This window comes from Geotrypetes seraphini, chromosome 17 (assembly GCF_902459505.1).
Source record: "Geotrypetes seraphini chromosome 17, aGeoSer1.1, whole genome shotgun sequence".
NCBI classification, from domain to species: Eukaryota; Metazoa; Chordata; class Amphibia; order Gymnophiona; family Dermophiidae; genus Geotrypetes; species Geotrypetes seraphini.
This window is the reverse complement of record NC_047100.1, coordinates 15,724,608-15,740,259: the sequence shown is the minus strand read 5'-3', so window position 1 is coordinate 15,740,259 and position 15,652 is coordinate 15,724,608.

Here is a 15,652-nt window from a genome sequence, read left to right as displayed (position 1 = left end):
CTTTCGGTGAAAAAGAATTTCCTGGTGTCACCGTGCAGTTTCCCGCCTCTGATTTTCCACGGGTGTCCTCTTGTTGCCGTGGGACCCCTGAAAAAGAAGATATCTTCTTCTACCTCGATGCGGCCCGTGAGATACTTGAACGTCTCGATCATGTCTCCCCTCTCCCTGCGCTCCTCGAGCGAATATAGCTGTAATTTATCTAACCGTTCTTCGTACGGGAGATCCTTCAGTCCCGAGACCATCCGGGTGGCCATTCTCTGGACCGATTCCAGCCTCAGCACATCCTTACGGTAATGTGGCCTCCAGAATTGCACGCAGTATTCCAGGTGCGGTCTCACCATGGATCTATACAAAGGCATAATGACTTCGGGCTTACGGCTGACGAAACCCCTGCGTATGCAACCTATGATTTGTCTTGCCTTGGAAGAAGCTTGCTCCACTTGATTGGCAGCCTTCATGTCCTCACTGACGATCACCCCTAAGTCTCGTTCTGCAACTGTTCTTGTTAGGATCTCGCCATTAAGGGTATAAGTCCTGCATGGATTTTGGGTACCCAGGTGCATAACTTTGCATTTTTTGGCATTGAAGCTGAGCTGCCATGTCTTAGACCAGCTCTCTAGTAAGAGTAGATCATGCATCATATTGTCGGGCATTGAATTTTTATCTATTGTGCTTTTGCCCACTACATTGCTTAGTTTGGCGTCATCGGCAAATAATGCTATCTTACCTCGGAGCCCTTCTGCCAAGTCCCTTATAAAGATATTGAATAGTATTGGGCCCAAGACAGAGCCCTGGGGTACTCCACTGATCACCTCCGTCATTTCAGAGGGGGTTCCATTCACCATTACCCTTTGAACCCTACCTCCAAGCCAGTTCCCAACCCACTTCGTCAATGTGTTGCCCAATCCTATGGAACTCATCTTGCTTAGTAACCTGCGATGAGGCACGCTATCGAATGCTTTGCTAAAGTCCAGGTATACGATGTCCAGGGACTCACCAACATCTAGCTTCCCCGTCACCCAGTTAAAGAAGCTGATCAGGTTGGATTGGCAGGATCTCCCCTTAGTAAATCCATGTTGACGGGGATCCCGTAGGTTCTCTTCATTCAGGATCGTATCTAATTGGTGTTTGATAAGAGTTTCCATTAGTTTGCTCACTATTGATGTGAGACTCACTGGTCTGTAGTTTGCCGCTTCTGTCTTGGGGCCTTTCTTGTGGAGTGGAATGACGTTAGCCTTCCTCCAGTCCAACGGGACGCTACCTGAACTAAGAGAGAGGTTGAAAAGCGCCGACAGCGGCTCCGCCAAGACATCGCTCAACTCCCTGAGTACTCTGGGGTGCAGGTTGTCCGGTCCCATTGCCTTGTAAACCTTGAGCTTGGACAGCTCAACGTGGACACTGTTGGACGTAAATTTGAAATCGCTAAATGGGTCAACTGAGTCAGCCCTTGTCTGTAACTGAGGGCCATGCCCTGGAGCTTCTCGGGTGAAGACAGAGCAGAAGTATTCATTTAACAGTTGGGCTTTTTCTGAGTCCTTTTCCACATAGTCTCCGTCTGGTTTCCTTAGACGTACTATTCCCCCTGAGTTTTTACTTCTGTTGCTGATATACCTGAAGAATGATTTATCTCCCTTCTGGATGTTTTTTGCTAGAGATTCCTCCATGTTTAATTTAGCCTCCCTGACTGCTGTTTTGACGGCTTTTGACTTGGTCAGATATTCTGCCCTGGAGTCCTGTTCCCTTGATTGTTTGTAAGAGATGAATGCTTTTTTTTTTTCTTTGATGAGGTCTGAGATCTCCGCAGTGAACCACTGTGGTTTATTGTTTCTACGGTGTTTACTTACTAGCTTAACATAACGGTTTGTCGCTTCCTGTATGGTGGCTTTCAGAGTCGACCACATTTCATCCACACTATCGGTTTCTGCTTGGTTTTGTAGCATCTGGTGAACAAAGTCACTCATCTCTTGGAAGTTTGTGTTCTTGAATTTGAGGACCTTGGTCAGTGTGGCATGTTTAGTGAAGCCTTTTCCAAGATTGAACCATATCATGTTATGGTCGCTTGAGGCCAATGTGTCTCCCACCGAGACCTCTGTGACACTTTCACCATTGGTAAGCAACAGGTCCAGTATTGCCTGATCCCTCGTTGGGTCCAATACCAATTGCCTGAGACATGCTCCCTTCAACGAGTTTAATAGCTTCCTGCTGCTGCCAGAAGCAGCGGTAAGTGTGCCCCAATCTACATCAGGCATGTTGAAGTCACCTAACAATACCGTGTCCCCACGCAAGGTGATATTCTCTATATCTCCAATCAATTCCATATCCAGGTCATCCTGTTGTCTTGGGGGTCTGTAAATAACGCCGAGATACAGGCATTTGTCCTTCCCTCTGGCCAAATTAACCCAAAGGGATTCCCCCGTGTATTGGACATCTGTGATCCTTGTGACCTTAATGTCATCCTTTGTATATAATGCAACACCACCTCCCAATCTACCCTCCCTGTCCCGGCGGAGCAGGTTGTAGCCTGGTATGACCATGTCCCACCCATGTGAGTCTGTGAGCCAGGTCTCAGATATTGCCACCACATCCAGGTCGGCATTCCTTATTTCTGTTTCCAGATCCAGTATCTTGTTTCCCAAGCTGTGTGCGTTAACGTACATAGCCTTCCATGTTGTGTTTTTATTATGTCTTAGTGGGGATATTCCTGTTTGAGTTACTTGGACACTTTTAGCATTGTTCGCATATTTGGTATTCTCTCTAGACTCAGAGCTATATCTTGTACCTGACCCGGATTCCCCAGACCCAGAGCTACAGTGTGTACCTATCTCAAAAATGGAAATGTGTGTATCCTGTGGGGGAGTTCCCGCATGGGCTACTTGAACTCCTTTCACAAAATTTGCAATGTGTATACCCCTGCTGTACCCAGGATTACAATGTGTACTGCCCTTAGTCCCGGAATTACAGTGTGTACACTTCCCGGACCCAGAATTGCAATGTGTAGTCCTCCTAGATCCTGAATTACAATGTGACCCTGAATTGTAATGTGAACCTTCCCTAGACTCGATAGTGTGTATACTACTTATCCCAGCCTCATAAAAGTAATGACAGTTTAGCACACCAGGTAGGTAATTTGTGCCCGTGCCCTCCCCCAACTTACCTAGTTTAAAGCCCTGTGAAGTAGGTGGGCTAGACGGTGTCCAAGGACATTCTTCCCTCTTCTGGTCAGGTGTAACCCATCTTGTCCCAGTAGTCCCTGCAATGCATCTCCGTGGTGCAGGAATCCGAAATTCATCTCCCTGCACCATCCCTGCAGCCAGTCGTTAGCCCTCTGGATGCGATCCTCCCTGGCACTGCCCTTGCCCCTTACCGGGAGGATCGAGGAGAAGACCACCTGCGCATCCATTCTCCTCAGCTTCTCACCCAGGGCCCTGAAGTCTTCAGGTAAGCTGTTCGCGGTGCTCCTGGCGGTGTCGTTGGTCCCGACGTGGATGAGGATCATGGGGAAGTGATCTCGGGGCCTGATGAGTCTGTCAAGGCAAGCGGTTACATCCCGGATCCTGGCCCCTGGCAAACAGCAGACCTCTCTTGATTGCAGGTCCGGCCTACAAATTGGTCCCTCTGTGCCCCTTAGCAGCGAATCCCCGATGACCACCACTCTACGCTTCTTAGGGGTGGGTCGAACTGTTGACTCTGGAACCATCTGCTGAACATCTTCCTGTACCTCGTTGTCGGGACCCTCCTGTAGCAGCTGGTATCTGTTCTTAAGGATGATTTGTGGTGTTGATGTAGAGCTGCCCTGTATGTGAGAGAGAGAGACAGAATTAGGTCCTCTGCGTTTCCCTGTGGAGGAAGTCACCAGCTGCCAGGAGTCAGCATCACCAGCTACTTCTTGCATTCCAGCAGTTGGTCTCAAATTTGTGGGTTTGGATGCTTTGGGTGTTCCCAGGGTGGTCCTGTCAGGTTCCTGGTCCTGATCCGTGATCTGAGATAGCTCCTGGATGACTCCATCGATGAAGGTTTCGTCGTCTCGGATGCTCCTTAGGCGCTGAACCTCCTCTCTCAGGCTCCTCAGCTCTAGCAGAAGGTCTTTGTCCGGCTGATCCATTACTTCCGTCTGTGTTGAGACTGTAGACGTCTTTGAGGGGATGGCTTCGGTCTGTACAGAGACCTCTGCCCTCCGTCCTGGTTCCTCCCCCATCTGTACTTGAACCATAGCCATCCCCTGGGTACTTCCTGTGACTACACTGCCTGTTTTGATTGAAGTCTTGCTGCTTCTAGTTCTACCTGCCATTTACAAAAAAGTTAATATTATTATTTATTTATTTATTTAATTTTATATTGTGTGTTTTTTTATTTTTATTTTATTAGAATGGGGGATGTTAGGAGTTGGTCAGAGAGTGTTGAGATTGGGGGGATAGAGATAGTTAGTTTATAGTTAGTTAATTGTCAGTTAAGGTAGCCTGTTGGTTAGTGTGCCAGAGAGGTCAGCCTGATTAAAAGAGTCTGCCTATTAAAGTGGTTTGGGGATAGTGAGATTTATGAGGTCTGCCTGTTTAGTGGGGAAGTTTTAGTAGCTAGTTGGTTAGATAAGAGGCTGAAAGTAGAGAGTGTAAAGACTTGGTAGAAGTTAAAGAAGGACTGAAGTCAGTTAGATAATTAACAAGTTGGATAAATTGAGAGACCGGCTAGAGTTGCTAGCCCTTTCTTGGTGCCCTTCTTGAGGCCCTTCGCAAAGGCGCTCTCGCTAAGGCGAGCGCCTTTGCCGCTCGCCTTCGCCGCACGCCGAACGGCCGCGCGCCGTTGGCACGTCCCCTTTTATGGGGGGAGAGAGAGAGAAATCGGGTGTGATGTCGGCAGTGGGCGGAGCTACCACCCGCCTCTTCTGTTCGCCTCTCCTGCCTTCTCCGCTCCCCTTAACTCCTCCTCCGGTTCTCCTCCGCTCCTGCTGCTAGTCCACCCGCCCTCACTGCTGTGTCAGCCTGCACCTAACCTGAAATAGGAAACAAGCACACTCTCCTGCGGATCCTCCGATCTGCTTCTCCACGTGCTTGCACTCCCTTCGGCTGGCCCAGTGCTGAGTAAACTCCGTTGGCACGTCCCCTTTTATGGGGGGAGAGAGAGAGAAATCGGGTGTGACGTCGGCAGTGGGCGGAGCTACCACCCGCCTCTTCTGTTCGCCTCTCCTGCCTTCTCCGCTCCCCTTAACTCCTCCTCCGGTTCTCCTCCGCTCCTGCTGCTAGTCCACCCGCCCTCACTGCTGTGTCAGCCTGCACCTAACCTGAAATAGGAAACAAGCACACTCTCCTGCGGATCCTCCGATCTGCTTCTCCACGTGCTTGCACTCCCTTCGGCTGGCCCAGTGCTGAGTAAACTCCGTTGGCACGTCCCCTTTTATGGGGGGAGAGAGAGAGAAATCGGGTGTGACGTCGGCAGTGGGCGGAGCTACCACCCGCCTCTTCTGTTCGCCTCTCCTGCCTTCTCCGCTCCCCTTAACTCCTCCTCCGGTTCTCCTCCGCTCCTGCTGCTAGTCCACCCGCCCTCACTGCTGTGTCAGCCTGCACCTAACCTGAAATAGGAAACAAGCACACTCTCCTGCGGATCCTCCGATCTGCTTCTCCACGTGCTTGCACTCCCTTCGGCTGGCCCAGTGCTGAGTAAACTCCGTTGGCACGTCCCCTTTTATGGGGGGAGAGAGAGAGAAATCGGGTGTGACGTCGGCAGTGGGCGGAGCTACCACCCGCCTCTTCTGTTCGCCTCTCCTGCCTTCTCCGCTCCCCTTAACTCCTCCTCCGGTTCTCCTCCGCTCCTGCTGCTAGTCCACCCGCCCTCACTGCTGTGTCAGCCTGCACCTAACCTGAAATAGGAAACAAGCACACTCTCCTGCGGATCCTCCGATCTGCTTCTCCACGTGCTTGCACTCCCTTCGGCTGGCCCAGTGCTGAGTAAACTCCGTTGGCACGTCCCCTTTTATGGGGGGAGAGAGAGAGAAATCGGGTGTGACGTCGGCAGTGGGCGGAGCTACCACCCGCCTCTTCTGTTCGCCTCTCCTGCCTTCTCCGCTCCCCTTAACTCCTCCTCCGGTTCTCCTCCGCTCCTGCTGCTAGTCCACCCGCCCTCACTGCTGTGTCAGCCTGCACCTAACCTGAAATAGGAAACAAGCACACTCTCCTGCGGATCCTCCGATCTGCTTCTCCACGTGCTTGCACTCCCTTCGGCTGGCCCAGTGGTTCTAAAGGGGAGGGATGTTCTTAGTTTTCCTACGCGGGATATACCTTTTGCAGAGGGGAATGATAGTTTCAGTTTTTGGGAGGATCTAGTGGAATTAGGGTTAGAGGAGTTCCAGAAGAGTGGGATAACGGGAGGGAGGATGCCATGTAGGATCTTGAAAGCTAAACAGGCACATTTAAAGAGGACTCTGGAGTGAACTGGGAGCCAGTGAAGTTTGGACAGGAGTGGGGAGACGTGGTCGAACTTGCCTTTAGCGAAAATAAGCTTGGCTGCGGTGTTCTGGATTAGCTGAAGTCTATGGAGTTTTTTTTTTTAGTTAGGCTTAAATAGATGGAGTTGCAATAATCCAGTCTAGAGAGGATGGTGGATTGAACAAGGACGACGAAGTGAGAATGATGAAAGTACGATCTCACTTTCCTCGGCATATGAAGACTAAAGAAGCATTTTTTTACCAAGAAGTTGAGGTGGTCATTGAAGGAGAGAGAGGAGTCTATGATGATGCCAAGGACTTTGCTTGAAAACTAAATCAGTGCACTAAATCAGTTAACACACCTTAATCAAAAGGACCCCCTTGTCTCCTATTCCAAATCCTTTTGTGTTGTGTTTGCTGAATATTGTTGGTCTAAATTCAATGCTTATGCCTAAGAACATAAGAATTGCTGCTGCTGGGTCAGATCAGTGGTCCATTGTGCCCAGCAGTCTGCTCCCGTGGTGGCCCTTAGGTCAAAGACCAGTGCCCTAATTGAGTCTAGCCTTACCTGCATACGTTCAGGTTCAGCAGGAACTTGTCTAACTTTGTTTTGAATCCCTGGAAGGTGTTTTCTCCTATAACAGCCTCTGGAAGAGCGTTCCAGATTTCTACCACTCTCTGGGTGAAGAAGAACTTCCTTACATTTGTACGGAATCTATCCCCTTTTAACTTTAGAGAGTGCCCTCTCGTTCTCTCTGCCTTGGAGAGGGTGAACAACCTGTCTTTATCTACTAAGTCTATTCCCTTCATTATCTTGAATGTTTCGATTATGTCCCCTCTTGTCTCCTCTTTTCAAGGGAGAAGAGGTCCAGTTTCTCTAATTTCTCACTGTACGACAACTCCTCCAGCCCCTTAACCATTTTAGTTGCTCTTCTCTGGACCCTTTTGAGTAGTACGGCGACCAGTGCTGGACGCAGTATTCCAGGTGGGGGCTTACCATGGCCCGGTACAGTGGCATGATAACCATCTCTGATCTGTTTGTGATCCCCTTCTTAATCATTCCTAGCATTCTGTTTGGCCTTTTTGCCGCTGCTGCTCATTGCGCGATCAGCTTCATTGACTCATCTACCAGTATTACCAAGTCTCTTTCCTGGGGGGTCTCTCCGAGTACTGCATCGGACATCCTGTATTTGTGTATAAGATTTTTGTTGCCGACATGCATCACCTTACACTTATCCATGTTAAACCTCATTTGCCATGTCGTGGCCCATTCCTCAAGCGTGTTTGTCACGTTGCAGATCTTCACAATTCTTCTGTGTCTTTACTGCTCTGAATAACTTTGTATCGTCTGCAAATTTAATCACCTTGCTCGTCATACCAATTTCCAGGTCATTTATAAATATGTTTAAGAGCACGGGCCCAAGCACCAAACTCTGCGGCACTCCACTCGTGACGCTTTTCCAGTCCGAATATTGTCCATTTACCCCCACTCTCTGTTTCCTATCCGCCAACCAGTTTTTAATCCATGTGAGTATATCACCCTCGATTCCATGGCTCACAATTTTTTGAAGTAGTCGTTCATGCGAGACCTTGTCGAATGCCTTCTGAAAATCCAGATATACAATGCCGACTCTATTCTAGTAGTAATAAAGCATAACCGCTCTGTCTAAATAATGCTGTATGTTAAAAAAACACTTTTATTCCTCATTATCATCCTCCAAAGAGCAAGAGAGTATGTGTTTAGATGCACTACAGAATGTGATGTTAAGCCTATTGAATACAAGAGCTATTAGAAAAAAACTTCTGTAATTAATGATTTGATCTTTTGATGAACAATTACGTTTTAGCTCTAACTGAGATTTGTCTCGGCTATGAGGAGCAACTTTTCTTATCAGAAGCGTACCTCGAAGGGTTATACTTGCTTTTTCAAACGCAGGGTTAAATGTAAGGGTGGCAGGTTGGGATCTATTTATGACTCCCACCTCTGATTGCATGAGCTTATGTGGGAACATTCTTATGAGTTTCTTTTATGTTAATTACTACTCCCAACATCTTTTAATTTTTTATTGATTTACTGCCCACTGAATGTATTTGTGGATACTTGGCACTATTTATTACAACTGATACTTGAAATATCTGATAAATTTTCCAATTTGATAATATTGGGATACTTTAATGTTCATTTTGAAAATCCTACTTCATCTGGAGATAAGGATTTTTTTTCCTTTTTATGTCAGGATTTGATTATTTATCCAACTGGCTTTAGGGCCCTTCCCACTTGAGAAGCCATTTTCTGGATCTGATATTTGTATTTTAGGTTCAAACAATTTTTATTGACGCAAACAACAGTGAAAACAATGCAAAGGCATACAAATGGTTCATAGTACAAACAATGATGCATCATATACAACATTATATCAAACATGTACAGGATAAGAGTAACAACAACCCCCCCCTCTCCAATCTACTCAGGGCAAGTGAGGCCAGAGGTGACAGAAAGGCACTCCGAGGCCCTGGACTCTGAGCCCCGAAGAAGCCACACCACCCCCCTCCCCCACCTATCCCCAAAGAACATACCTGTATCTAAGTGCCAGAACCTTTCATAACACCCCCACCTCCCCTCCCCAAGTCCCCCCCATCCCTCCCCCCTGGTAGTACTCTCCATCCCGCCCCACCATTGCTCACCATTGCTCTCTCATCCCTACAAACTGAGCGCCCAGTTTAGGACACCCATCTTAAAACCTCACTGCATCCAAGGACTGCAGATATAGCTCCCAAATATTCAAGAACATCATCTTCCGCTTCTGAGACCCTACCGCATCTCTTGCCTCCCAAGTGGCCAACTGATGCAACTGGTTCCGCCAATGCCAAAACGCCAGAGGGTCCGGGACCGTCCAGCATTGAAGAATACATTTCCTGGCCAGGAAGCTCATCTTCCTGCAGAGAGCCCGGTTTCCCCTAGGCAAATGGCCATAAGCCTCTGGCAAATCCAATACAAAGTGGGCCAGAGTACTGCGCAAAACTCTACCAATTAACCCTGATATGTAGGAGATTATACGCCTCCAGAAGCGCTGGATAGTGGGGCAAGAACAAAAGGCATGCCCCAAAGTATGTTGTCGTCCCCGTCCCACATTTATGACACAGTGGTGTGGGTAGACCTCCACTGTAATATAAATGTGTACGAGTATAAAAGGCACGTAAGTGATATTTATATTTTACATAGTCAGTGAGAATCAAAGAGCTTTCTTGAACAGATAATTTTTTAGACCTTGTCCAGGGATTCTGCATATCACCCTCATTAGAAACAGTTCCTGAACCAGGTCAGTTTCGTCCCCCACATAGAATTATACCAGAACCTCTCTTAACCGACTGGGAATTTCCATCTAAATTTGATAAGTTATCTCTTAAGTGATCAGACACCTTATGGAATTCCATCTTAATGAAAGCATTAGATATTCATCCACCAATGGTCTTGCCAAAAAGCATTTGAGGAAAAAACAACAATTGTACCATAAAGATCTTGTTATATTGACAAAATGAGTGAGAAGAGCAGAGAGGCTATGGAAAGCTAAGAGGTCTAGTTGCTCTAAATGAAAGTACAGTACCTAGATTGTACAAGTTACTATCTGAGGGAAATTAAACAGGCCAAAAAAATTTGTATTTAGAAAAATTCTCTACAAATAGTTGTCTCTCTAAGATACTTTTTATACTGACTAAGTCTGCTGGGCCATAAGGACCCAGATTGTTCATTGGTTACATGTATTCAGCTGGTGGATTTTTTCAGGTAAAAGTTATGAAATTACAGGTTACTTTTCCTGCGTCACCTTCACCGTAGACTAAGGGCTCCTTTTACTAAGCTGCGATAGCGTTTTTAGCGCGCACTAAACCTACGCTTCGCGGCTAGAACTAACGCCAGCTCACGTGGCAATTCTGCGCACGTTAAGCATGTGCTAAAACCGCTATCGCAGCTTAGTAAAAGGAGCCCTAAAACATATTTAATTGAAAATAAAAAAATTAGGATAACTTTTAACAGCTATCTTTCTCTTACTAATCATTGATCAAAGTTCAATTTACTTACAGAGCAAAATTTTCAGGAAATATTTTCTCAAATATATGTGACCCCTTCTATTTTAGATCAAGACCCCTCAAAATTTGTTTTACAGAACTTACAACCATTCTTTCCATACATTTTGAGCATGATCAACTTAAGTCATCAGAGGGGAATTGGACCAATATCTTGGAAAAAGGCTGTAAATTTGTCTGATTTTGAAAAAATCAATTTATTATATGCATCTTTACCTGAAAATTATAGACTCATCTCCAATTTGATTTTTATTTCAGTTAGTTGAGAAAGCTATATTGATGCAATTAAAATAATTTGTAGACAAAAATAATTTGCTACAACCTAGCCAATCAGGCTTTAGGGAACTACCGAGTATGAAAACTACCATGGACAGGAAAGGGTGCAGAGGCGAGCCACGAAGCTAGTAAAAGGTATGGAAAATTTGAGCTACAAAGAACGCCTCGAAGGACTGGGACTGTTCACCCTCGGGAGGAGGAGACTGCGAGGAGATATGATTGAGACTTTTAAAATACTGAATGGATTCGATAAAATTGAGCAAGAAACATCGTTGTTCACATTGTCAAAAGTGACACAGACAAGAGGTCATGGACTGAGGCTGAGGGGCAGCAGGCTCAGGACAAATGTCAGGAAGTTCTATTTCACACAGCGAGTGGTGGACGCTTGGAATGCTCTCCCAGAGGAGTTGGTGACGGAGACTACCATTCTGGGTTTCAAGCGAAAGTTGGATGCACACCTCCTTGCAAATCACATTGAGGGATATGGATAATCAGGGTCTCCATTTGGGAGCACCTGGCTTGGCCTCCGCGTGTGCAGGTCGCCGGAATAGATGGACCTAAAGTCTGATCCGGTGAAGGCATTTCTAGTACAGTATTGGGGTTCAAGAAGGGATTGGGCAACTTTCTGAAGAAAAGGGGATAGAAGAGTACGGATAGAGGACTACTACACAGGTCCTGGACCTGATGGGCCTCCGCGTGTGCGGACTGCTGGGCATGATGGACCTCTGGTCTGACCCAGCGGAGGCACTGCTTATGTGCTTATGACAGAAAACAGAGGGTAGGGTTAAATGGAGATTTTTCTCAATGGAGGAGGGTAAATATTGGAGTGCTGCAGGGTTCTTTCTTGGGACCAATGTTGTTTAACATATTTATAAATGATTTGGAAATTGAACGACAAGTGAGGTGATTAAATTTGCAGATGACACAAAACTATTCAAAGTTGTCAAACACATGAGGAATGTGAAAAATTGCAGGAAGACCTTAGAAAATTGGAAGACAGGGCATTCAAACGGCAGATGAAATTTATGTGGACAAATGCAAAGTGATGCACATCGGGAAGGATAATTCAAATCATAGTTACCTTTATACTAGGGTCCATCTTAGGAGCCAGCACTCAAGAAAAAGATCTGGGTGTCATTGTAGACACTATGTTGAAATCTTCTGCCAAGTGTTTGGCTGCAGCAAAATAAAAGCAAACAATATGCTAGGAATTATTAAGAAAGGGATGATAAATAAGACCAAGAATATTATAATGCCTCTGACACTCCACAGTACTCCTTGAGTACTACACATAGTTCTGGTTGTCATTTCTTAAAAAATATTTAGTTCAAAGAAGAGTGACAAAAATGATTAAGGGATAGAATCCCTGTGAGGAAATACTAAAGTTGGGGTCTTCAGCTTGGAAAAGAGATGACTGAGGGTGGATATGATTAAGGTCTACAAAACCTTGAATGGTATAGAATGGGTAAAAGTGAATTGATTTTCACCCTTTCAAGAAGTGCAAAAATTCCTTCCCTAGGTCGATTTCATCATATGTGCCCTCAAAATAATCCGCTACTACTTGTGCCTCAACAGGAAAGGTCATCATCAACCAGTCAAAATATTCTAGGACTCTTATCAGTGGGAACAAAAGATAAAAGTATTCAGATTTTTGAAACAAATTCAGCATCGTTTGCATATTGCTGTTGAAGACCAGCCACTTGTACTTTTCAGAAGACATTTTGAAATATATGAAATAAGCATCCATGGACATCAATATTTGGAAAAACAAATTCAAAAGCATTTATAGCTGCTCTTTCAAAATTGCAAAGAACTGATAATGGCTGAAAATTAGGCCAAAAGTTTCTAATTTCATTTAAATTACATGGGAATACTTTTAAAACAAATAGGAGGAAATGTTTTCTTACTCCAAAAAAAATAGTTAAGTTCTGGAACTCATTGCCAGAGGATGTGGTTACAGTGGCTAGTGTAGCTGGGTTTAAGAATGGTTTGGACAGGTTTCTGGAGGAAAAGTCTGTAGCGTACTATAGAGATAGACGTGGGGGAAGCCACTGCTTGCCTTGGATTGGTAGCATAGAATGTTGCTACTATTTGGGTTTCTGCCAGGTACTTTGATCTGGATTGAACACTGTTGGAAGCAGGAAATTGGGCTAGGTAGACCATTGGTCTGACTTAGTATGGCTGTTCTTATGTCTCCCTAAGTGATATTTGTGAGCACTTAGAGGTGAAATTGCATTGGCCACCTCATTGAATTTATCGGCAGCATTTGATCTGGTAGATCATCATCTCTTCCTTAGAAACATCAGATTGCAAGGGGTAGTCTACAGATAATTCCAGTTGTTCCTATAAGATAGATATTTATTTGTACTACACTCATCTATACCACCTAAGATTATGAGCTTCTACTTTGGGGTTTGTCTTCAAGCCCATTAGAACTAGTACTGACCAAGGAACTGGGTATTTCTGCCCACTTCTTTGCTGATGATATCCTACTAGTTACTTTTGTTGACCCTTAAACACTTGATCTTACTGCCCTAAATAAAATTGCTTTATGGCTGGAAGAACAATTTTTAAAGCTCATTTCCTCAAATGGATTTCTTGACAGTTCCTTCTGTGGTCACCCAAATATTTGGTCCTACATTATCTTTGGCTTCTTCTTTGAAGATCTTGGGAGTTACATTGCTATTTTTTCAAGTGCACATCTCTGCAATGAAACATAGCTGTTTTGGAGCTCTTCAACTAATTAGACAGGTTAGATCCTGTTTGGATAAATCTTCCTTAGATAAGCTTGTGCGTGCCCTAATAAGTAGACTAAATTATGCTAATGCTCTGTTTAATTGTCTTCCTAATTATACTGTCAAAAGACTACAATCAATCCAGAATATGGCCATAAGAATTATTACTAGTGCTAAGAGTTATGATAGGTCATTCTTTTTTTGAGAGATATGCCTTTGCTTCCTTGCATAATTCATATGAAGTATAAAATATTAGTGGTGACCATTAAAGCTTTCCACCTGGATTACCCAGAATATTTAGCTTACTTATTCCCTTCTATTATGGACCTTAAGATTATTAAACCTGGGTTGACCACTGTTGGAAACAGGATACTGGGCTTGATGGACCTTCGGTCTGTTCTAGTATGGCTATTCTTATGTTCTTAACCATCTTGTCCTTCCTTCCCTGTTCATGCAAGATTAGAGTCTACTTGGGCTGCTGTGTTCTACTATTTAGCTCCAGCCTTATGGAATTCATTACCAACTTTCTTTTAGGGGTGTCAAAGTCCCTCCTTGAGGGCCACAATCCAGTTGGGTTTTCAGGATTTCCCCAATGAATATGCATGAGATCTAGTTGCATGCACTGCTTTCATTATATGCTAATAGATCTCATGAATATTCATTGGGGAAATCCTGAAAACCCAACTGGATTATGCCCCTTGAGGACCGGCTTTGACACGAGTCGGTACACAAAACCTTCCGATTCTGACTCCTTTATTTACGGTATCTCCACTTTGACTCTGACTCCTTTATACATCTATATAGGAGTTTGTGGAGGTGGGGACGGAAACGGAGCTTGCAGGGGCGGGAACTAGTGCTAGTCGATTCGGGGAAACATTTTTCGATTCTATTTAATTTGGTCTATTGAAATTATTTTTTATTCAATTTGCTTTTCCCGTCCAATTGGGTGTTTTTTTTAAACATCCTGGCAGGTTTATTTTATAGCCTTTTCACCACCTCACCCTCTTTGTCCTCTCCAACTCCACACTAGCACTGTGGTGTTAAAATAAACAAAAAAGACTTTTCCTCTCTTTGTTAAATCCTAGCTCATGCTTACCGTCTAATACCAGCTCTGGCAGGATACATTTCAAATCTGACATATTGTAATCACAAAATAGAAAATACAATTTTTCTACTTTTTGTGTGCTCATTTTATTATTCAAATCATGTTGGTCTCAATCTCTGGTTTCTGTTTGTCTTCTGTTAACTTGCTTACCAGGGTCTCCTGCCCATTTGATGTTTTATTCTTTCTCCGTGCTCACCATTCGTCTTCCCTGTACCTTCCACTGCCATATCTAACATTTCTAGCTGCTATCTCTCTTTCTCTCTCTCTCTTCCTTCCTTGTGTCCTAGGTCAAACATCTCTGTTCTCTTCTATGCAGCATCTCTTCCTTCCTCCCCTCCATTATCATGTGTAACATTTCTTTCTCTCTCCCCATGCACCATCTCTCCCTGCCCTACACCCTATGTCCAACATTTATCCCTCTCTCTTCTCCATGCATGCCTCCCTCTCCACCACCATAAGTAGGATTTCTCCCTCACTCCTTTCTACCTCTTTATTGCATCTCTCCCTTCCTCTCTTCTACCCCATGTCCAACAATTCTTCCTCTCTCCCACCCCATGTGCAGCAGCTTTCCATCCCTCCCTCCTATCCCCCTGTGCAGCACCTCCCGACTGACTCCCGCATCGTGAGATATGACATACCTTTGAGCCTCCCAAAGCAGCAGCAGCGGTGGCAGTGGGTAGTGGCAGATGCAGCACTGAAGTTCACAGCAGTGTCCTCTATGGTGCCCTACTGCTCTTTTGGGATGTCTATGTGGCCAATCCATTAAAGTGATAGCCCCCTCCCACATTCAAATGAGCTCGATTTGGATGTTTTGAACATGGACGTTTTTGTATTCGAAAATGGCCAAAAACTTTAAATGTCCTAAAGGCCAAGATGTCCATATAGGTCATTTTCAAGAAAACAATTTGGATGTTTAACAGTTTTGAAATTGGCTGTTTCCGTGCCCCGATATTTGGACGTCTTGTGGGATATGTCCAAATTTGAATTTAGATGCAATATTGAGAATGCCCCTCCACGCTTTTTATAGCGCCACAAAGT